The sequence below is a fragment of the Podarcis liolepis genome, assembly GCF_965112155.1.
Source record: "Podarcis liolepis genome assembly, chromosome: 8".
NCBI lineage: Eukaryota > Metazoa > Chordata > Lepidosauria > Squamata > Lacertidae > Podarcis > Podarcis liolepis.
Window position 1 is genome coordinate 6,349,205 of NC_139560.1, and position 23,135 is coordinate 6,372,339.

Below are 23,135 nucleotides of genomic sequence, written 5' to 3' on the forward strand. Positions count from 1 at the left end.
AGTTTTGCTTCCTGACTGACTCGCCAACACCACAAAGCTAACATGTATCTTGGAAATACATGTTTAAAATGCTACACTTTAGTCTAATGCAGAATGCTTTCTTAATCTGCCTGAATGAGTCATTTCTCTACTGATAAATTGAAACGTTATTTATATAAACAGATGAATTGTGCTCTGAGTCTCCAATCCTTTCATTCAGAAGTTAGTTGGTTTCTTAGTTTCTTAGTTTGTTTTAACATTTACCTATACTCTTCCTTTTCTCCTGACCGGGACTTTTGTCAACAGATGAATTGTTTTCGACCTGGGCTTGTAAATATTCCTCCTATCCATGTGAAGTTTTGCATTGAGACTTGTCGGCAGAGTGTGCAGCAGTTCAGGGATAAGTTGGGATTTTGGTGATCTGCCTAATAATGTAGCGTTTATTGTGTGCATCATTTTCTGGACAAGTTCCAGAGCTACCTATTGTAACTGAACAGGTGACGCGAGAAACTGGCCCTTTGAACTCTGGAAGATAATAGTAGTCAGGCTATATAACTGCGGTGTTGAAATAATCCCGTATTCTGTGCTGAGGACAACAAAAATCCTGTGACCTCAATACATTTTTGCAGACAAAGAGAATTTCCTTATTTCTGCATCATTTAGTTGGAGTGAAGAGAAGGCATGCTGAGCCCTGAACAGTGTTCAACACCCAGAGACGTCCAAGTTTCTGAGGCCCTCGCTGCATGTTCTCAGATTTTATCTGAGAGGTGGAAATTTTTAAAACACATCTTATAGATCTGTAGTTCTCCCACTGAAGTGTTAAATCCGTGTCTCTGACCTGTAGGTGGGGGCTCATACAGTTTCCATGTAGGAAAAGGAATATCTGCTCTTAGAAAACTCATTGGTATTATGGGAAGCTAGGGACGGTGAAGCAAGCCAGATGAAGACTAGAGTGCAAGTCTCACTCTGAACCTGACTACAGTCGAACCTCTGTTTACGTAACCCTCTGGTTATGTAAACTTCGGGATGCGCGTATGGCAAACCCGGAAGTATTTTACCGGGTTTCGCCCGGCGCGCATATGCAGGTTGCTGAAACCTCAGGATCTGACCAGACCAGACAGATCCCGTCCGCAACCGGAGGTACCACTGTATTGGCCAAAGGTCAATATTGGGGTGGTTCTGGATCTTGCTTTGCCCACCGAAAGCTCAGGTAGCCTTGATGGCTAGGAGCTCCTTTAACCAGATCTGGCTGTGACAACTGCCATTGTTTCTGGGCCCAGGATAGCTTGAGCACCGTACTCCAGGCACTGGTGACTGCAGCATGGGACCACCGCAGTGCACTTCATGTGGGGCTTGTTTGTGTTCCAGAAAGTGTCGTTAGCGCCGATCTGCAGAACCGGCACTTTTACATCTGCCGCATAATATTCATTACACACTTGCAAGGATTGTATCTTCAGTGGGAAAGCACCTGAACTTTGGGGACCCCCGCCCACTGACATTAGGCAGGTACTTCCACTGTACAGTGGTACCTTGATTCCCGAACGACTTGGCTCCCGAACAAATTGCTTCCTGAGCGCCGCAAACACGGAAGTAAGTGTTCCAGTTTGCAAACGTTTTTTGGAAGCCGAATGTCCAACGCGGCTTCAACGGCTTCTGATTGAGTGCAGGAAGCTCCTGCAGCCAATTGAATGCCACGCCTTGGTTTTCGAACAGTTTCGAGAGTTGAATGGACTCCTGGAACGGATTAAGTTCGAAAACCAAGGTAGCACTGTTCCGTTTTTGGTGTCTGCTAAAAACCCTTTTGTTTAGGGCAAGACATGTAAATCTGACATGTATTTTAACATGCAATTTTATGGGGTTTGTTTCGGTCAACCTCTTTTTAGCATCTAGTTTTCTTTGTATTTTTTTAACGTCCATTTTATGTAAATCGCTCGGAGATTTTGATGATAAAGTAGTGCATAAACCCTGTTAAGTATGCGAGAAGGTTGGGCTGGCATGTTCTTCCTTGACATCTAGTTTTGTATATGTATAGAAATGTATTTGTATGGAGGAATGCTCACTTATGTTTGTCCCCACCTGCAGTCTGAAGTGGCGTAGCCCAGAGCTAGGCTTGCTTTCTCATTGAGGATCTGACTTTTAAGAATGTCCTGCAAGCATTCCAGTCTTAAGCCACGTGGAACACAACAAATGCCAGGGCAGGATGTTCGTTGGCATAGCATTACCGCTTCGGGGGTACATCGTGACCTGCGTTAAGAAACCACGGACTCAAAATATCACCCACACGCCCTGCCAATACTCACACATAATGACAAACACTTTAGTCGCTAAATTGTGTCCGTGTGGCATAACAATACGGCAAAAATACTTAGGGCTATGGCAAGCCTTTTTGTTGCAAGTGTGGACAGGGCACGGATCCTAGCAAGGAAAGTAACAAAGTGATTCACTTTTTGGGTTGGGAGGCGTACCTATTGAGCAAGTGGATTTGCTAATGAAAGCATTTAGTCCCACCATATCATGTGGCCAGGATCCAGCACGGGCAAGTCTCTGGCTGCCTAATATTTTTTCCATTCATTTGCATGCTAATCCTGTATGTAGCAATTTGTAGAGCTGCCTTTGCAGGTGTTGTTATTGCGCTCTGCGCTTTGTTCCAATGGACCCGGAGCCAGCTTTGAGATGCTCTGGAATTGGCGCATAAGTGATATTGGCTCTGCCCGCATGAGTCCTGCATCTGCTCAGGACTCTCACCTGCTAAAAATGGGTGCCTCCGAGCTCTCCTCCTCTCCCTGCTTCTTCTCTTCGCCTCCTGCCAAGCTCCCTCATCTCCAACCCAGATATTGGTGCATCCCAGGTCCTAAGTCTCATTCTGTGATGTAAAGAGTGGATAGCAAAAACAAGCAGCACAACATGTCAGGACAAAATAAGATAGAAGGAAGTTGCTAAATGGAAAGCACTTCAGTAATGTGAGGTTGAGGTGACATACTGGATCATGTCCATCAAGTTGGGCCGCCTTGAGTAACCATCAGCCGTTGTGCCAGAGCAGATCTCAGAACTGTACAAAGTCCTTTTTTTGTTTTGTTTTGTTTTGTTTTGTTTTGTTTTTGCGTCCTTGAGATTACAGTAGTCAGGCAAGATGGCTGCGCCAATGTAACAGGATGGGAGGAAGGAATTTGCTGCAGCACAAAACTTCAGTATTTGCTGACCTGGCGCCATTGCAAGATGGTACAGACCCTTGCTCTATTCCATTCTGCTGGAGCTATATATGGCATGAAGAGCCAGACTGGCTGATCTTGAATGAGAAGATGAGCATCGAGTAATCCCCCCATGTTGCACAAGTGGCTGATTTCCCCTCCTGCAGCTTGTGTAGTTCCTCCTGCCAGCCCATCTCCATGCCGGGGACCCTAGTAACATCTGTCTGGAACTGTTTCAGCTTTATTTAGCTGTTGCAAAATCGGCTCATGTTCAAAAACACTCAAAAGGCTGTACCTGGATTTCCAAGGTACAGCTGACTTGTTACCTGCTATAGAAAGCTGTGTGTATCTATTTTTGAAGCAGCATGCACACAGATTTAAATGAAAAGTGTGGAGGGCAGGGTAAGGAGAGTATGTTCCATGGCAGTTGTCTTCCTACCTGTGCACAAAAAAGCAAAGCAGAGATCAGTGCATGGACTCTTGTTCTGGGCCTGCAGGGGGCCAGGGACATTAAGTTGATGGTTCTCACATCTGCAAAGCCATTCCAAGGAGCCACCAAGCAGGATGATGATGATGATGATAATTATTATTATTATTATTATTTATTTATTTATTTATTTATTTATACCCCGCCCATTTGGCTGAGTCTCCCCAGCCACTCTGGGCGGCTTCCAATCAAGTGTTAAAAACAATACAGCATCAAATATTAAAAACTTCCCTAAACAGGGTTGCCTTCAGATGTCTTCTAAAGAGAAGATAGCTGCTTATTTCCTTCACATCTGAAGGGAGGGCGTTCCACAGGGCGGGCGCCACTACCAAGAAGGCCCTCTGTCTGGTTCCCTGTAACTTCACTTCTCGCAATGAGGGAACCGCCAGAAGGCCCTCGGCGCTGGATCTCAGTGTCCAGGCTGAACGATGGGGGTGGAGACGCTCCTTCAGGTATACAGGACCGAGGCCGTTTAGGGCTTTAAAGGTCAGCACCAACACTTTGAATTGTGCTCGGAAACGCACTGGGAGCCAATGTAGATCTCTCAGGACCGGTGTTATGTGGTCCCAGCGGCCAGTCACCAGTCTAGCTGCCACATTCTGGATTAATTGCAGTTTCCGGGTCACCTTCAAAGGTAGCCCCACATAGAGCGCATTACAGTAGTCCAAGTGGGAGATAACTAGAGCATGCACCACTCTGGCAAGACAGTCCGCAGGCAGGTTGGGTCTCAGCCTGCATACCAGATGGAGCTGGTAAACAGCTGCCCTGGACACAGAATTAACCTGCACCTCCATGGACAGCTGTGAGTCCAAAATGACTCCCAGGCTGCGCACCTGGTCCTTCAGGGGCACAGTTACCCCATTCAGGACCAGGGAATCCCCCACACTCGCCCGCCCCCTGTCCCCCCAAAAACAGTACTTCTGTCTTGTCAGGATTCAACCTCAATCTGTTAGCTGCCATCCATCCTCCAGCTGCCTCCAGGCACTCCAGGATGGCTGGGGAATGTAAGGAGTTATGGTGTAGGAATCTCTGACGTTTTGGCTGACCACTTGCCAGCATCCAGACACTGGGTCCTCATGCACATGGGCCATTTTCCAAAGAAGAGCTTTCCTTCCCGTCAGCATTACGCTACACAGGATTCTGATGAAGCTGGCTCTTATTTTTGATTAAATTTTACTGCTTCCCTTTTGGCCGTGGCTTTTTGACATCCCTAATTTGATGGATTTGTTTTTTACAGTAAAGCAGTGCTACTAATGGAATGCATGAGAGGGTGATGGATAAGGCAATATGGTCTTCCTCGCCAGGCTTGCTAAGATGAAAAATAGGCTTCTTAGGTAATGGGCTCCTTAAAAAGAATCCCCCCCCCCATGAACTCTTAAATTTGCATAATTTTTAAAAAGGCTTCCTTCCATTTCTCTTCTTGTACCCAAACTAGTGTGTGAAAAATGTCTGAACGAAACGGCTCTTTCTTGGCAGTGGCTAAGGAACCTGGAACCTGGAAGTGTGTAGGCTGGTCTCTCCACCTTCTGATATCTGAGGCTCTGTTTATTTATGGGTTAAAAACAGGGTTGTCCTGTGTGATGACTTTTCCCAGGAGAAGAGGAGGAATGTGACCTGGTTCATTCTCTTTGTTCCTCTCACTTGCACACAGTTGGAGAATCACCAGTTTGGGCTTTCTCGCGTTCAGGCGCATAAGCTCTGAAGAGCAAAACCTTGCAGGCAGACTTTGGTATTATTAAAAATAGCTTTTTATGCCCTTGTTTTGCATTGTTACATGAGCCCTCTGCTCCCGCGTCAGAAAAGATAACAGCACGTCAGGGGGATCAGCAAGTCTAGCTCTGTGAATGGCAGCTTCTTCTGTTCAACAGCTTTGGACGACTTTCTCATTGCCACTGTTTGACTGCAGCTACAAATCTTTGCAAATGTTGCCTGCAGATTTGCTCTCCTCCCCACTCCTCCTGGTGTTGGAACTCGCTGTTGGCAGTGCTAGAGAAGCATTTTGCTCTAGGCAGCATATTAAAACGAGCCACCTACATACTGATGCTTGGAACACCTGGAATGGGCTGCCTCTCCCGAACCTGTATTTTTCGACTGTGTCGGTTATTTAATCCTTATCGTGGTCCTCTTGAATTGTGTGTAGATGCCTGCATCCCTCTTCCTCCGGGCCAGCCTGCTCTATGTGGGGCTGCCTTTGAAGGTGACCCGAAAACTACAGTTAATCCAGAACGCGGCAGCTAGACTGGTGACTGGGAGTGGCCGCCGAGACCATATAACACCGGTCTTGAAAGACCTACACTGACTCCCAGTACGTTTCCAAGCACAATTCAAAGTGTTGGTGCTGACCTTTAAAGCCCTAAATGGCCTCGGTCCAGTATACCTGAAGGAGTGTCTCTACCTCCATTGTTCTTCCCGGACACTGAGGTCCAGCGCCAAGGGCCTTCTAGCGGTTCCCTCATTGCGAGAAGCCAAGTTACAGGGAACCAGGCAGAGGGCCTTCTCGGTAGTGGCACCCACCCTATGGAACGCCCTCCCACCAGATGTCAAAGAGAAAAATAACTACCAAACTTTTAGAAGACATCTGAAAGCAGCCCTGTTTAGGGAAGCTTTTAATGTTTAATAGGTTGCTGTATTTTAGTGTTCTGTTGGAAGCCGCCCAGAGTAGCTGGGGAAACCCAGCCAGATGGCCGGGAATAAATTATTATTATTATTATTACCCTCAGCAGGTCTTGAGCTCCTTCCCCTTACTCTCCATTTTTCTCTTGCATCTTGTGTAAGGGATCGTTGAGGGCAAAAAGCTTGAAGCCACTGCTCTATGAAGTCAGGAACTCGCACTCACTGCCTCAGTTTAACTTTTTGACAGCTCACTAAACAACAAATGGTGTTCCACCTGCTCAACAGGACTTCCCCTTCCCCTCATCTCTGTGCACCCCAAAAACCTGCCTCTTAGGGTCTCTCAACCCTTTGGAACAGATTTTGAGTGTGTGCTGGGGTGTGTGTGTGCTACAGTTGTGGGATGGAGTTCCGTTGTGCAAGTGGAAGTCTGCTGCATGAGATAGACACAGCAGCACCAGGTGCAACATTACACAGCTAGTGATTAGGGCTGTTTTTATCCAACGCAACTGGAAACGGGGTAAACCGTAACAGGAAAGACAGCATAGTTTCCCTCCTTGATGAGGCTGGCTCAGTGATGGAGATGAAGGTTGGCCAATGCTTAAAATACAACAATTTTCACATTAGTGATCCCTTCTGTGTTTGGATTAATGACTTACTTTCATATCAGCTTGCCCAACAGTTAAAAAATCTGCTGAAGCCCTCCTGCCTCATCTGAGATAAGGTGGCTGCCAGTGAGAGGCAGAGCTTTTTCGGATGTGACAACCTAGTCAAGGAATCCCCTCCCTAAGGCAGCCTGCCTGGTACCTGCCCTGCTGCCCTCCAGGCACCTGGAAAAGTCTTCTTTTAATTCAATGAGACATTTGTGATTTTGTTGCTCTTAGTAAGTTTCAATATAATTCTTCCTGTTACTTTTATTCTGATTTCGTTAACGATTGAGTTGCTTTTTTTCTTTCTCGCAAGCTGCTCTGAAATCGAGCTGGGTGGTGAATGAATTATTGTACCTCAACACAGCTGATTAACTTTGACTGGCTTGGTGCATAGATAGTTATTACCATGGCTAATAGTGAAATGATTGTGATTGAAGCATTCATGTTTAGATGCAGTGTGTCTCTGAATACCTAGGGGGTGTGTGGAAGAGTTAGTGAGATCCATTGCTTTTATACACTGTTTATAGACTTCCTGGAGACATCAGGCTGGCCAGTTCTGGAAACAGACCCAATAGGTTTCATGCTGGCTCTTAAAATGAGATACAAAAGGGATGAAGGCACTCCCTATTGAGCAACCTATGTTAGCATGGGGACTGTAAGCTTCAGTGTTGTACAACTCTTTTATCTGTTTCTGTGCAAGCAGGAACTGTCCCTTCTTCACAAGAGGTAGGTGTGATTTGGTCCGTTACCTTGAAACTACAGGATAAAAATACTGAAGCTGCCTGCTGCAACTTGAATTAAGTTGCTTGTTCATCCTCTTTCAATAATGAAGATGCCACAACCTTTGCATGTTTTAAGATGTTAGCAGAGGGCTTGATGATTAGCTAGCTTACGGCTGCATAAATAGCTGCCGAGCTGCTCAGAGGAAAACCTGATCTATCTACCATCAGCATTTGCTGCCATGTGAGATTCTACGTCAGGAGATTAAAGGGCTAGCTGTGGCTAAAAATATAAGTTAGCCATGATAAACATTGAGCTCCCGGCCATGTGAACGTCCACAAGGAATGCATGCTGTGTGTACAGCGCTTCCTCAGGATGAAAAAGGAGTTGCTTAAACTGCCTGACCACTCAGCGTGGGAAAAGAGTTCTCTGCATGATTTTCCTGGGTTCCTCTTCCTCACCTGAGAAGGGAGCGCAAGAATTGCTAGTAAGCAGTTGTAACCTTAGCATGGTTCAGCCTTGAACTTAGAAGTTCAGACACCCTGGGAAAGTATACTGTGCATGTTAACAACCCACTAACCGGTATCTGCTTTCCAGCTTCAGATTTTACCACCCAAGGCTGTTGGTGAAGATCTAGGAGCTTGCCTTGGTAGTTGCAAAGCAGAGAGACATTTTCATATGTAAATTGGCTTCCAGCATGGGGATAACACCCTTCAGATGTTATCGCCTGGAGATCTGGGTTCCCACTCATGTGGGGAGCCTCCAAAGGTATGCAAGTCTTCTCTGTAACCATGTGGGGTTGTTAGAAGAAACCCACAACTCTGGGGAGTTCTCGGTTCTCTTGAAAATACCTGAAGAGGACTACTAACCTTGCAGGGATACTCCTATGCTACTAATAGTTATGGACGTAGTCTGGCAAAGATGATCAAGGGTATGGAAACCAAGCCTGGGGGAGCTTGGTTGGAGGAGATGGGTATGTTTAGCCTGGAAAAGAGGAGACTCAAATATCTAGAGGGCTGTCGCATGGAAGATGGAGCAAGCTTGCTTTCTCCTGATCCGGAGGCTAGGACCCAAACCAATGGTTTCAAATTACAAGGAAGGAGATTCCAACTAAACACCAGGAAGAACTTTGACAGCAAGAGGCCGTTTGACAGTGGAACAGCCGGTCTCTCTTGGAAGATTGTGGACACTTCTTCATTGGAGGTTTTTGGGCAGAGGTTGGATGGCCACCTGTCATGGATTCTTTCATTGAGATTCCTGCATTGCAGGGGCTTTGACAGGACCCTCAAGGTCCCTTCCCACTCTACACTTCAATGATTCTATATGTGCTCCCGCTGAGAAGAAATGAGAATCCTGGCCAGAGCTGTGTTTACTCTTGTGATAAAAGGGGGGAAATGCAACTAGGCCTCCATTTCTTGCCACAAGGCTGACCCTGTTAATCTCACTTAGCTCCCTGCACCCAGCTATTGAGAAAAAAATCAGCAGAACGTTTTTACTCTGGGGGGTAAAAGAAAATGCCTAGGACAAGATCAAATGGTGAATCTTCACTTTTCAAGAAGCTGGATTTTGCATGGCAGCTCTTGTAATGACACAGCTACCTGTGCTTATAAAGTCTAAAACTCAGAGCAGCCTGGATTCCCAAAGCACATCTGCAGATGACTAGATGTTATGAGGTGCGATGCATAATGCTAGCGCTGGACGTCTGTGCTTCACAAACAGGAGATAAATCTATGCCAGCTCAGTCTTTAAGCTCATGAAAAAAACACATGTGCAGCCAATGTTTTCTAAGACATTAATGTATCCTGTCTCTCCCTACTGCTGAGGCCCCTTGTCTTCCAGGGGTGCCAGTTAGTTTCCTAGCTGCCCTTTTCTCATGCCCTCTATACCTTCTTTCATTCTCCGTCTGTGCTTTGCCAGTGGCTTATCTGATGGAGAGGCTACAGACAGGATGCAACAGGAAGCAGAAAGGAAATGACTCAAGTTTTTTTAGGAAAATGTGCTTGGGATTAGGGATTAATAATTAGACGGCTGCCAAAGACAGTATTTTATCCATGAGAAAAGGGGGGAAATATTGAAAAATGGTGTCAACAGCTCCCTCCCACATAGACAAAAGAAGTTTGCACCATTAGGTCTCGGCAGTGGATTTCAAACATTGGAGTTGTTTATGGTGCCAAGCTATTCTTATGGCAAATTTTGTGTATATATATTTTTAAAAGAGTACGAAGTATGAATGTTAAACCTTGCCTTGTTTTAGTCAGCAAGAAAGTTTTTGAGTATGATACTGGCTAGATCACTGTAAACGCAAATTATATACGGATTTTCCGTATGGAAGACAGTTCCATGGTTTGAGAGCCTTAGTGACTACTTGGTGCAGAAGATATTAAAGGACCATCATTTGTGTTAAGTGGGAGCTTTTGTGGTGTTCAGGGGTGGGTGGGCTCCACGATCACAGCTGTGGAAGAAAGGGGCAAATTTCCCTCCATACTCTGGTCCTGATGAGAATAACCTCTATGATGAAATATATTGGGAGGCAGCATGCCTCTGAACATGGAATGGCGGAGATTCAGAAGCAGGGAGGGGGCACAGTTGTGCTCCTGCTTGCAGGCTTCCTGTAGGCACCTGGTTGGCCACTCTGAGAAGAAGATGCTGGACCAGAGGTGGGCCTTTGGTATCCAGAATTCCACCTATGTCCTGCTGGTCACCAGATGGGGCTGAAGGTTGTGCCAGCAAAAGCGTGTGGGTGAAACTTTGGTCAGGTTGTTTCCTCGATAGTGACATTTGTACAGTTTAAAATTCCCAGTTCTCCCATATAGCTTTAGCTGTTCACCACGTTGCTTCTGAATCATCTGCATGCGCAATTTGAAGTCAAACTTCTCTTTCCTCTGGTTTACTATGCCCCATATACCTGAAGGAGCATCTCCATCCCCATCGTTCTGCCCGGACACTGAGGTCCAGCTCCGAGGGCCTTCTGGCGGTTCCTACACTACGAGAAGTGAAGTTACAGGGAACCAGGCACAGGGTGTTCTCGGTAGTGGCACCCGCCCTGTGGAACACCCTCCTATCAGATGTCAAGGAAATAATTGTCTGACTTCAGAAGACATCTGAAGGCAGTCCTATATAGGGAAGTTTTTAATGTTTTGTGCTGTACTATATTTGATGTTTGACTTTGTTGGAAGCCACCCAGTCAGATGGGCAGCATATAAATAATAATAATTATCATTTATTTTTAGTAGTAGTAGTAGTAAAGGGACGTGGGTGGCACTGTGGGTTAAACCACAGAGCCTAGGACTTGCTGATCAGAAGGTCGGCGGTTCGAATCCCCACGACAGTGTGAGCTCCCATTGCTCGGTCCCTGCTCCTGCCAACCTAGCAGTTTGAAAGCACATCAAAGTGCAAGTAGATAAATAGGAACCGCTCCGGTGGGAAGGTAAACGGCGTTTCTGTGCGCTGCTCTGGTTTGCCAGAAGCAGCTTAGTCATTCTGGCCACATGACCTGGAAGCTGTACGCCAGCTCCCTCGGCCAATAAAGCGAGATGAGCGCCGCAACCCCAGTCGGTCACAACTGGACCTAATGGTCAGGGGTCTCTTCACCTTTACCTTAGTAAAGTAGTAGTAGTAGTATTAGCATGGCACTATGCATAGCATTTGGAAAAGGTACGGCCCACACAACTCAATGCTTTCAAGAAGCAAAACATAGTTGGTAAACTCTGTTGGAACCAGATCTAATTTAAAACTGCTACAGACTTGAAAAATGAACTATAGAGCTATAGGGGAAGCTTCTGCAGCATTCTTAGTATAGGCTTTAACACTGTAAGAGTATGTTCTAAATGAGAGAAATGACTAAGTATCAAAAGTTAAAGGATACCTGCTTAAGCTGCATATAGGTTGCAAAAGCAGATTTTGGAGCTTTTCCACGTTCTGGCATCAGTACTTATTTCGCCCAGCCTATGAGACAGGAAGTGGCTCTTTCAGAAACCCTGAAGTCAGCTGTGAATATACCACAGCTACTACTCTTGGAGCTCTGCAGATGCTGCAGACTCCACGAAGCACTTATTGCACATAAACTGCTGTTTCGAAACTGGGTCAGCCGTGTGTGCGCTGCAGCATTTCTGACAGCATGCTTTTTGCAGATTTGAAAATCGGTGCAGGAATGCCCACACCATTTGCCACGCTTACTGAAAAAACACACCTTAAAAAGCCAGTTGCATAACAATAGGACCATCGCCATACTGCTTGGGTGTCTCGTCATCCTGATATAACAAAAACATTTATGGCTTAACTCTGCTTTGTTGCTGCTGCAACTACATCCATGTTTTTAGTGGTGTTGTATGTGCAGTCACTTCATTCAGCATTTTTGCACAATAGAGTGGGTGCGTGGGGGTTTAAGGGATATATTTATTCAAAGGTTGGATATGCATTTCTAAAACAAGTTGAGAGCCTCAGTCCAGGTCCCTTATGTCAGAATAGGCAGACTTCGAGCTTATCAGATCTACCTCTCCCCACCCAAACCCCAAGATCTACCAGTCAGATGGGTGGGGTATAAATAATGGATTAATAATAATTATAATTACCATTATTATTACCAACCAGAACAAATACAGTTAAATTAAAGAACAGGATGCTTCTGAGCCTATAAATTTGTTTTCAGTATGAAAACTGAGCTCAGTCCTATCACACAAGTCCACTTTCAGTTTTTCTTGTTTCTTAGCCTGATTTAGGGGGGAGGGAGTTGTGGTGGTGTTAGACCAGTTGGGGAAACCAAACCTAGAGGACCAGTGATTATATACAACAAAACAAATGAAGTCAAGGTCTAGATCATGGGTAGGTAACCTAAGGCCCAGGGGCTGGATCCAGCCCCATCGCCTTCTAAATCGGGCCCACAGACAGTCTGGGAATCAACGTGTTTTTACATGAGTAAAATGTGTGCTTTTATTTAAAATGCATCTCTGGGTTATTTGTGGGGCATAAGAATTCGTTCATTTCCCCCCCCCCCAAAAAAAAAAACTACAGAGCCTAGGGCTTGCCGATCAGAAGGTTGGCGGTTTGAATCCCTGTGATGGGGTGAGCTCCCGTTGCTCGATCCCAGCTCCTGCCAACCTAGCAGTTTGAAAGCACGTCAAAGTGCAAGTAGATAAATAGGTACCGCTCCGGCGGGAAGGTAAATGGCTTTTCTGTGCGCTGCTCTAGTTCACCAGAAGCAGCTTAGTCATGCTGGCCACATGACCCAGAAGCTGTCTGCGGACAAACGTCAGCTCCCTTGGCCAGTAAAGCAAGATGAGCACCGCAACCCCAGAGTCGTCCGCTACTGGACTTAACTGTCAGGTCAGGAATACGTTCATGTCCCCCCAAAAAATATAGTCCGTCCCCCCACAAGGTCTGAGGGACAGTGGACCGGCCCCCTGCTAAAAAAAGTTTGCTGACCCCTCTTCTAGATAAATGTAATATATTTCCTTAGCGTATGCGTGCAAGAATTTAAAAAGTATCAGCCGACACCATTTCCTCTTTACACTTAATGAGATGGGGACAAAGCATGCAGCTGGCATTGCAAAAGGAGTCTTTCTTCAGAAAATACTTCCCCTGCTAGTGATGGATAGCATCATGGGATGGGAGGGTGGAATATTGATGCCAGCTGATTGTGCAACCCCATCTCTTATCCGGGTCTTGTAGATCAGTGTTCCCCAACCTTGGGCCTCCAGCTCTTTTTGGACTACAATTCCCATCATCCTTGACCACTGGTCTTGCTAGCGAGGGATGATGGGAGTTGTAGTCCAAAAACAGCAGATCACTTGCCTGATGATATTGTTGTGGTAGTTATAGTACTGTCCTCCATGGACAGAATGGTTAGTCCTTCGTTTCTTGCTGCCTAAAAGCATAGAAATGTGCTTGAGTGATTAAAAAAAAAATTAAAAATCTGGAACTTTGGCCATAGGAAACATCTTTTAAAACAGGTATTGGGAACCTGTGGCCCTCCATATATTGCTTGACTACAGTAATACAGTAGTACAGTGACTACAGTGACATATTGTTTGAGGCTGATGGACATCGGAAGTCCAACAACCTATAGAAGACCACAGGCTTCCCATCTCTCTTTTAAAAGCAGAAAAGTCAGACAACTAACTCCTCTGCTCAGCAGGATTGAAGAACTAACAAGCGCCTCAAATCCATGGTTGTCAATCGCATTTGATTGGGGTAGGCCAAGGTTGCATCAACCACTGTTAGCCTTTTTAACTAAATGGGGGACCATCCATGTCGAGGGACAAGAGTTCAGGGACCATGTAACTTTGAATATCAGGCACTGGAGGCAAGCAGGGGAGAGGGGCATGGTGCCCGGCTTGTGTGTTTCCTGCAGCCATTGGCCAGGCCATGGTTGAAAGTAGAATGCTTAGGGACTGAGTGGTTCCTAGATCTGATTCAGCAAATCCATTGTTAAGATATCATAAGTGATGTGGAATTTCCTTTGTGGTGGGGGATAGTTGAGCTGACAGGCATATTGGAGGAGCTGGTGGAAGCTGGCTGCTTCAAGGGACTGTTTCTGAAGTCATAATCTTGTGACCTACCACCGGGCGCTGGGTTTAATTCATGATTTTGAGTGGTGAAGTCAAAACGTGATTTTTCAAAACAGAGAAAGGGGCATTGGAGTCACGCACCTTTCGAATGAGAAAGCAAAATAAGCCAGGCTTCGTCTTGATATAATCTTTAGTTTCTTTCCTTCCTCTCTCAGGAAAGCAAACATTTTAAGAATGTGAGGATCTGCTAGCAATAAAACACGATGGCCTAGAATGGCACAGAATTAGTGACCCCAGACGATTGGCTGGAATCCTTGAAAAAGGGCTTTTCACTGTCGAAAACACAGTATTATCTCCTCCCAGGACATCCAGAACTAGTCTTTAATCCTTTGCCTGTCTGTAAAACCAAAATTTGTTGTTGTTTAGTCATTTAGTTGTGTCCAACTCTTCGTGACCCCATGGACCAGAGCACGCCAGGCACTCCTGTCTTCCACTGCCTCCCATCAAACTCATGTTTGTAGCTTCGAGAACTCTGTCCAGCCATCTCGTCCTCAGTCGTCCTTTCATATCATGTATTGAGATACATAGTGCCTCAAGATTAACACTCTTATAATTAACCTAGTTAATGGAGGAAAGGAAAATGTTATGGGGGCCCTAATATATATATTTTGTGCACAGAGCCATGCAGCCCCAGTTGGTTAAAATGTAAAGCTGAGACATTTTTGAAGGTACAGTGGTACCTCGGGTTACATACGCTTCAGGTTACACACTCCGCTAACCCAGAAATAGTGCTTCAGGTTAAGAACTTTGCTTCAGGATGAGAACAGAAATCGGGCTACGGCGGCAGCAGGAGGCCCCATTAGCTAAAGTGGTGCTTCAGGTTAAGAACAGTTTCAGGTTAAGAACGGACCTCCGGAACGAATTAAGTACTTAACCCGAGGTACCACTGTGTGAGTTGTAACTCAGGAGCCCAACCCTTTAACCCCAAAAGCTCTGATTGGCTACAGATGAAATGGTTAAGGAACAGGGACCTCCTCTTCAGCCAGTTTGCATGTTCAGAGATCTGGTTCGCAGTCATAGTTCAGGATCAACAGCAAATTTGAAAGCAGACTCCCAAGTAAAGGGATATAGTTAAATACAATACCTAAAGATACGTCTGAAGTTCTTTGTGACTGGAAAGAGGAAGGGCCGGGAACTTATATAATGCACATAGATCAGTCAGCCCAAGTAGTGGTTTTACTGTAGTATCTTGGGAAGAAGTCTCTGATGCTTTATCTGGAGGTGCCAGAGACTGAAACAGGAACTCTGTGTGCAAAACATGTGCTTTGCCAGACAACTGTGGCTGCCTCCCCGTTATAAATTACAGAAGAAGGTATGAAACGTCCTTGCATATTTTCCCCCTCTGCGGAAATCTTAACTCCAGCCTCGGTATGTCTGGCAGTATCGAATGATTGATGAATGCCATGCTTGAGTTTCCAATATCACCCTGGTTCAGAAGTCTCACTAACTATAACTTGAACTGTGGTTTAATGTATTTATTATTGTGTGCTCTTTTTTTGTAAACTGCTTAGAGGATTGTTTACAGTAAAGCAGTATAAATTTTGGTAAGTGATGTGAATGAGCAGGATGTTGGTGCAAGCTTCTCAAAAGTTCCCAGAGTGCTCCTCCCCTGCTCCCGCCAGCTCCACTACAGGTAAATCACAGAGACGTTGGACTTTTGGTTTGCTTTCCTCCACACCAACCACATGCAGCAGCCGAGATTCATTTGGGGCTTACCCCTTGAGCCCAGGGTCACATAACATAACAAGCCAAACCCCAGCTTGGTTTGTCTATAACATGGGTAGGCAAACTAAGGCCCAGGGGCCGGATCTGGCCCCATCGCTTCCTAAATCCGGCCCGCGGACGGTCCGGGAATCAGCGTGTTTTTACATGAGTAGAATGTGTCCTTTTATTTAAAATGCATCTCTAGGTTATTTGTGGGGCATAGGAATTCATTCATTCCCCCCCAAATATAGTCCAGCCCCCCCACAAGGTCTGAGGGACAGTGGACCGGCCCCCTGCTGAAAACGTTTCCTGACCCCTGGTCTATAGCATGGTAGGAGCAAGGGAGGGCAATGGATTAATGTGACATGTGAGTTATCACCGTTTCATTATTGCAGCAGAATGCTTTGGGGAGATGAGTGCAGAACCAAGGTTGAATTATTCAATTATAACCAGGATCTGTGGATCTCCAAGGCATTGGCAACATCCCCCAGAGTGTTTTATCATAATACCTTGTAAGTCAGTGTTGGCTAAACTTGGCCCTCCAGCTGTTTTGGGGACTACAACGCCCATCATCCCTAGCTAACGGGACCCAGGGGTCAGGGATGATGGGAATTGTAGCCCCAAAACATTGGGAGGGCCAAGTTTGGCCATCCCTGTTGTAAGTGGTTGAGCTAGTCACCATTCAGTGGGAGAATCTGCTCGCCCAGCACTGGCCTTATGGAGGTGTGGCATACAATGAAAGATGCCGTAAGCCAAGGTTAACTGCATGCTACTCACGGCTCAGCACCGCATTGAGGAAAGTCAACGTTGCTTGGCATCAGTTGCCTTTACGTTTCAAACAAGGCAATACAGGAAGTTGTTAATTCGGACAACAGCGGCAGCTTTGCTCCTCCACTTTGCATCAGCAAACACCAATTACGCAGCAGCAATGGCTGCGTTGATTCAGCTATTAAAAGGCACCAGAAACAGGGCCTGTTGTGTTTATTCAGATTTAGAGGATGCGGCAATAATCCTCTAAATCTGAATAAAATCACAACCAACAACAGTGTTTGTGCTGCAGGATCAGAAAGAGTTGAGTTGGGTCCCAGAGTGAAGATTGCTTCTTTGAAGCTCAGAGCTGTGAAAGGAGCATGGAGCAGAGTGCTCTTCAAGCACGCCCCTAAATACATTCCAGACTTGCCTATAAAGACTTTTTTAAAAAGTTAAAGGATCCCTGACTGTTAAGTCCAGTTGCAGACGACTCTGGGGTTGCGGCACCCATCTCGCTTTACAGGTCAAGGGAGCCGGTGTTTGTCCGCAGACAGTTTTCTGGGTCATGTTGTCAGCATGACTAAGCCGCTTCTGGCGCAACAGAACACCAAAACCAGAGCAGTGCATGGAAATGCCGTTTACCTTCCCTCCACAGCAGTACCTATTTATCTACTTGCACTAGTGTGCTTTCGAATTGTTAGGTTGGCAGGAGCAGGGACCGGGCAACGGGAGCTCACTCCGTCGCAGGGATTTGAACCACCAACCTTCCGATTGGCAAGCCCTAGGCTCAGTGGTTTAGACCACCTTGCCATTGGGCACAGAGTGCTGGATTCTATGCTGGTTGTCAGAATTGGAAGCCCAAATTAATCAGGGGCCACTGTAGTGACTCTGTGGTGACTCTCTACCTGACATTCAGAAGACATCTTAAGGCAGCCCTGTTCAGGGAAGTTTTTAATATGTAACGCTGTACTGTTTTTAACATTTGATTGGGAGCCGCCCAGAGTGGCTGGGGAAACTCAGCCAGATGGGCGGGGTATAAATAAGAAATTATTATTATTATATTATTATAGTGCAAGATAAAAATCAGGGCTGGAAGGGGTGCTATTCCAGAAGTTATTGGCAAGAGGAATGCTTACAGTTATTGAGAGAGAGAAAATAATAATGGTTTTCCACCCTGGCACTCTTGACAAATATACCTGAGAATTAAATATGGCAGTTCAGTAGAGCAAGTTGAGAAGTTTTTATATTTGAGATTAACTTTCTCTGTGTCTGCTTCGTGGGCTCCATACATTGCCAGGACTAAATATGAAAGGCTTGCCAGTGAACGCGGTTGATATTCTTAAGCCCATGGAAATATGTGCAGCCAACTGGGGAAAAACAAGGCAATAGTAGGAACCCACAACGAAGCTTGCTTGTAAAATAACGTCGCTCAAAACAGAAAATAGCCAGACTAGGATCTATGAAAATTTCACTCAGAAAGGGGAGATTGGCCCCAGTTGCCACATATTGCAGGATGCATGTCCTCCGAACCAAATTTCCCTGCCCCTATTCCCTGTTGCAGTCTCTCCCAGCTAGCAGAGGGCGGTTTACAATCTCAGACTCAAATCTCAAACCTTCATTGGCATATAGACAAGATTCCGAAAGGTTCAGTAGAATAAAATCGCTCGGCAAAGTCTGCATCTAATGATGAAAATACTGTTGTATAACATTCACGAATCCCCATTGCATGTTGCAGAAACCTGGCTGCTATTGCCATCTTATCCCCGTCCCAAGTAAACATTAGGAAGGCTACCTTGCAATTCGTCTTACTGGCACTCCCTGCTAACAGCCAACTGATGAATGAATTTAGATCGAATTATCTGATACAGGGGGCAGTGCAAAAGAACACACAAAAGTGGTCCTATAGGACTCTGTCTGCAGGGGATAGTCTCTCTGCGAGTGGCATTTTCTGGAATCTCCTGTAGTATTGCTCTCTCCCTGTTGCACTCACTGCCCCTGGGCCTGCTAGATTTTGCTTGGGATGCTATTTGACCCCCCTGTATTTTTCAGCAAGGGTCAAGACCACCTACCTACCTACCTTCTCTACTCCCTGCATCACCTTTGTTTAGGCTTCAAGGCCATGCACTTGTAGCTTAACCTCTTTACTATGCATAAGCAAGCATTAGCAATATTACATTACTTGAGTCACCTTAAAGGTAAAGGGACCCCTGACCATTAGGTCCAGTCGCGGACAACTCTGGGGTTGTGGTGCTCATCTTGCTTTATTGGCCGAGGGAGCTGGCGTACAGCTTCCGGGTCATGTGGCCAGCATGACTAAGCCGCTTCTGGTGAACCAGAGCAGCGCACGGAAACGCCGTTTACCTTCCCGCCGGAGCGGTACCTGTTTATCTACTTGCACTTTGATGTGCTTTTGAACTGCTAGGTTGGCAGGAGCAGGGACCGAGCAACGGGAGCTCACCCCATTATGGGGATTTGAACCGCCGACCTTCTGATCGGCAAATCCTAGGCTCTGTGGTTTAACCCACAGCACCACCCGTATCCCACGTTCACAACATGAGCGTCCACTGTATTTTTATTTACTTTTTAAAATGCATTTGTGTTCTCATTTTGCATTCTTATGTCGCAGACTGCCCTGTGATATTTGGATGAAGGGCGGTATGCAAATATAATAATATTTCCTTATGCAAAATAGAACCACTAAACATCTGTCTCCTTCTCCTTCTCCCAAGTTCCTTTGAAGTTGTGCTTAGGGTAACTGTGACTTTTGCCCGCATAGGCCTGTATGCAGTTGGAGTCATCCTTCTGTTTAGTAAGCAAGGTAGAATATTTTACTTGTGTGGATGAAATGGTTCGAGCTGGCACTCCCGCAGATTGAAAACTGAATACAGGAAAGAATTGCTGGCACTCCTGTGCAGGAAGGCTCAGCCACGGCTGAGAGGATTTTTGCCTGGAATGTTTCGATTCAGCCTCTCCTCTTGAGGCTTGCTTTGGCGAGTGCCAGGCTGCAAATGCAGCTTTTTCCACTCATATTTTTTGTAGCTTTAAAGGGGTAGACAAACACCCACATTATGCTTGCTTCTCAGTGTAAGATATTGAAGACCAACCTCGCTGTTTGTTTGAATGCTGTGCAGAAAGGAGGTTAAAGGCATCTCTGACATGGGAAATAGATGCTGCTCTTTCAAAATGAAGGAACTGCAGCTTCTGAAAATGTTTATATCGGCCAACAAGTGCCCAGAAAGTTTATTAGTAGGTGCATTTGCTAACACCATTCCAGTTGGTGGAACAAGCAGCCATCTTGTCTTATTGTGTGAAGCCCTGCATCTGAAAAAGGAAGCTCTTTTGGTTTGCTAAGTATCTTTTATGCCAGAACTGGGTTTTATGCATATTTCACAGTGAATTTGGACAAATTGGATTGATGACTTAAGTTATTCACAGTATCACTGGCTGCTTTTTTTGCTAGACGTTATCTGTAGCAAATAATCTCTAAGAGGCTGATAAGTGCCCACAATATTCCCACAATGCTTATCCTCTTACAGTGTAGCTTATATATGTGCGTGTAAAAGTCAAACACATGTTTGCCTTCCTACTACAATCTTAGCTTTTGACACAGGCCCCCTTCTCTTTCAATTTGGTGAAATTAACATCAGCATTGCCAGACTAAAGCTTTGGAAGAATCCCAATTACCCATCTTCAAAGCACACACGTTCGCCACTTACAGAATTTGCCTCTGGGGCTTTTTACGGCCTGTTTACTTTTTTGAGTTCTCTGTGTTTCCACACAGAGATACTGAGACACATACTTCCTATAGCTGAGGCGCATTGTTGTGTGTTTTTTTTGTTTGTTTGTTTGAATTGGAATAAAAGCCACATTTCTGCTGTACGCCCCAAAATATTTTTAAAGAGTGTCTAGCAATTCACCGCCTCCAGAAGAGTCTGTCTGTTTGTGTCACTGCATGAATTACTGGTCTGGGAGGTGGTGATTTTCTTGTTGGAAGGAGGCAATGTCTCAAGAACAGCAAGTCCTTGCACTGCCGCATTGGGCTTCCTTCAACAGTTGAAGTAAAAAAATTCCTTCTAGTAGCACCTTTAAGACCAACTAAGTTAGTTCTTGGTATGAGCTTTCGTGTGCATGCACACTTCTTCAGATACCTGATGGACTTACATTTCATGCGGCTCAATGTGGTGCCTTCCATAGTTCCAGTTACAGATAGGTAGCCGTGTTGGTCTGCCATAGTCAAAATAAACAAATTCCTTCTAGTAGCACCTTAAAGACCAACTAAGTTAGTTCTTGGTATGAGCTTTATCTGAAGAAGTGTGCATGGTATCTGAAGAAGTGTGCATGCACACGAAAGCTCATACCAAGAACTAACTTAGTTGGTCTTTAAGGTGCTACTAGAAGGATTTTTTTTATTTTTACTATGGCAGACCTATCTGTAACTTCAGCAGTTGGCAACTCTACTGGATTGGAAGCAATTGAATGATCCCACTTTATCCAATGCAGAAAACCACATCTAGATAAGACTGATAAGACTGATATGATGATGATGATGGGAGGGAGGCAAAGCTCACAGTGGAGGTCATGTGGAGATGCAATTGGTATCCTTCTCTGGGTGGATACTTTGGGACCGCATCTTAATTAATTTTATGACAGCACACAATATTACTACTACTACTAAGAAGAAAGAAGTCAAACATCTGGAGTGGATGGTAGTGGGGAGTACTGGGTTGCCTTAAGATGTCGTGAGCCCTATATTGATTGTCACAATGCACTGATTGTTTCCTCCTTTTGCATTTAAGATGCCCTGAGGTTTGTCGGTCTCATCACTATAGACGTTGCCTGGGTAAAACTCTTTACTGTGCCTCTTCATTTGCGCTGCTTGAGGAAGGGAAGCCAGCTGTGTTAATGCCTAGACTGCTTGAATGACAGGTAAAAAATGGCCACCCAATGGGTCGCTTGCAATAATGTTGTCTGAGAATGCTTAGACGTTTAATAAAAATTACCGGGTTTGTATTTTTCAGACCTTCGCTGTCTTTCCAGCGCAGAGTAACTGATAATTAGTTTTCTTTTGTAATGCATGAAAGGAGAGCCCTTAATTGCCAGCCTCTATGAGCAACTATCCCGTGGCCATTTATATAAGCTCATAAGCATGCGTTGGTTCATTTAATTTTGTTCAGATATTTTTTTTCTTGCTGCTCACTTTGGTCATATTCAAAAAAGGTACATCTCACACCAAACTTACTCAACTGCAAACAATCAAATTAAAATTGAATGTATATAGCTGGTCGCAACTGACACATGGGGCTGCCCTTTCTTGTAGATGGGAGACATTTTTTGTGCCCGGTCAATTCAGACATACAGTGAGTTATGCAAATCAGTATAATTTATGCAAATACAGTTTTTCTTCATGAACTTGCTCATTTTGCTTGCAGCAGTCTGGGTAAAGTCCTTGTGTTTTGCAGAAATCTTTTTTTGCAAGGAGTGAATTGGAAATGGAAAATAACCTGAGTAATGCAGGCAGAGTTGAATAAACTTAAACTGCTTTTAAAATCAAACTTGAGTCCTTGGCCTCTTCTAGATTGCAGTGGTCTTTGGCATGCAAATCCATATTGCAGCAAAGATACAACAAATGGCACACTTAGCAGATGGTTGGTGGCATGCCTGGATGGGAATAAGGGGCCAACAGTGATAAGGGGCTGTGGTACAGGGATGTCTGAACTCATGTCTTGGCTTTTGTGTCTGTTCTGCACTGCTGTCTACCTGAAAGCTCAGTAGCCTAGAGACAAAGCCACACCACAGCAAGATATGTAGTACAGTGGTACCTTGGTTCTCAAACACCTTCGTGCTCAAACAACTTGGAACCCAAACATTGCAAACCCAGAAGTAAGTGTTCTGGTTTGCAAACTTTTTTTGGAAGCCGAACATGCTCCATTTTGAGTGTTACACTTCCGATTTGAGTGCCACACTTCTGTTTTGAGTGTTATGCTGAGGTCTATCTGTTTTTGCTATTTATTTTGCGTTTTTGTTATTGTGGCACTCTTTTTTTGTTTTGTTTTTGTGACTATGTGGAACCCTGTTCAGCTACTGATTGATTGATTGATTGATTGATTGATTGATTGCATGACTGCAGTACATTGTTTATTGCTTTCATTTTATGGATCAGTGGTCTCGTTAGATAGTAAAATTCATGTTAAATTGCTGTTTTAGGGGTTGTTTTTAAAAGTCTGGAACGGATTAATCCATTTTGCATTACTTTCTATGGGAGAGCACACCTTGGTTTAGAAACGCTTTGGTTTTGGAACGGACTTCCAGAACGGATTAAGTTTGAGAACCAAGGTACCACTGTACATATGTACTAAAGGTTGTGCATGAATCACAGAATTGTAGAGTTAGAAGGGACCCTATTCCAACCCCCTGCAGTGAGTGACGCTGTAGTTTCTCCTTGTGGCCTTGGCTTGTGACACCAGCCACCAAATGGTTGGTC

At 45.1% G+C, this 23,135-nt stretch overlaps 1 protein-coding gene across 12 annotated transcripts in view; it reads left to right on the top strand.

Annotated features, from left to right (window-relative positions):
* SLC45A4 (solute carrier family 45 member 4) overlaps window positions 1-23,135 on the top strand; it is a 132,372-nt gene that overhangs the window by 62,427 nt on the left and 46,810 nt on the right. For 7 of the 12 annotated variants that reach the window (XM_083516695.1, XM_083516694.1, XM_083516690.1 and 4 more), the window contains one exon: window positions 21,451-21,580. The exons of the other annotated variants lie outside the window; for them this stretch is intronic. The gene's annotated coding sequence lies outside the window, so the exon portion shown is untranslated. The remainder of the gene's footprint in view (window positions 1-21,450; window positions 21,581-23,135) is intronic. 12 annotated transcript variants of the gene reach the window in all.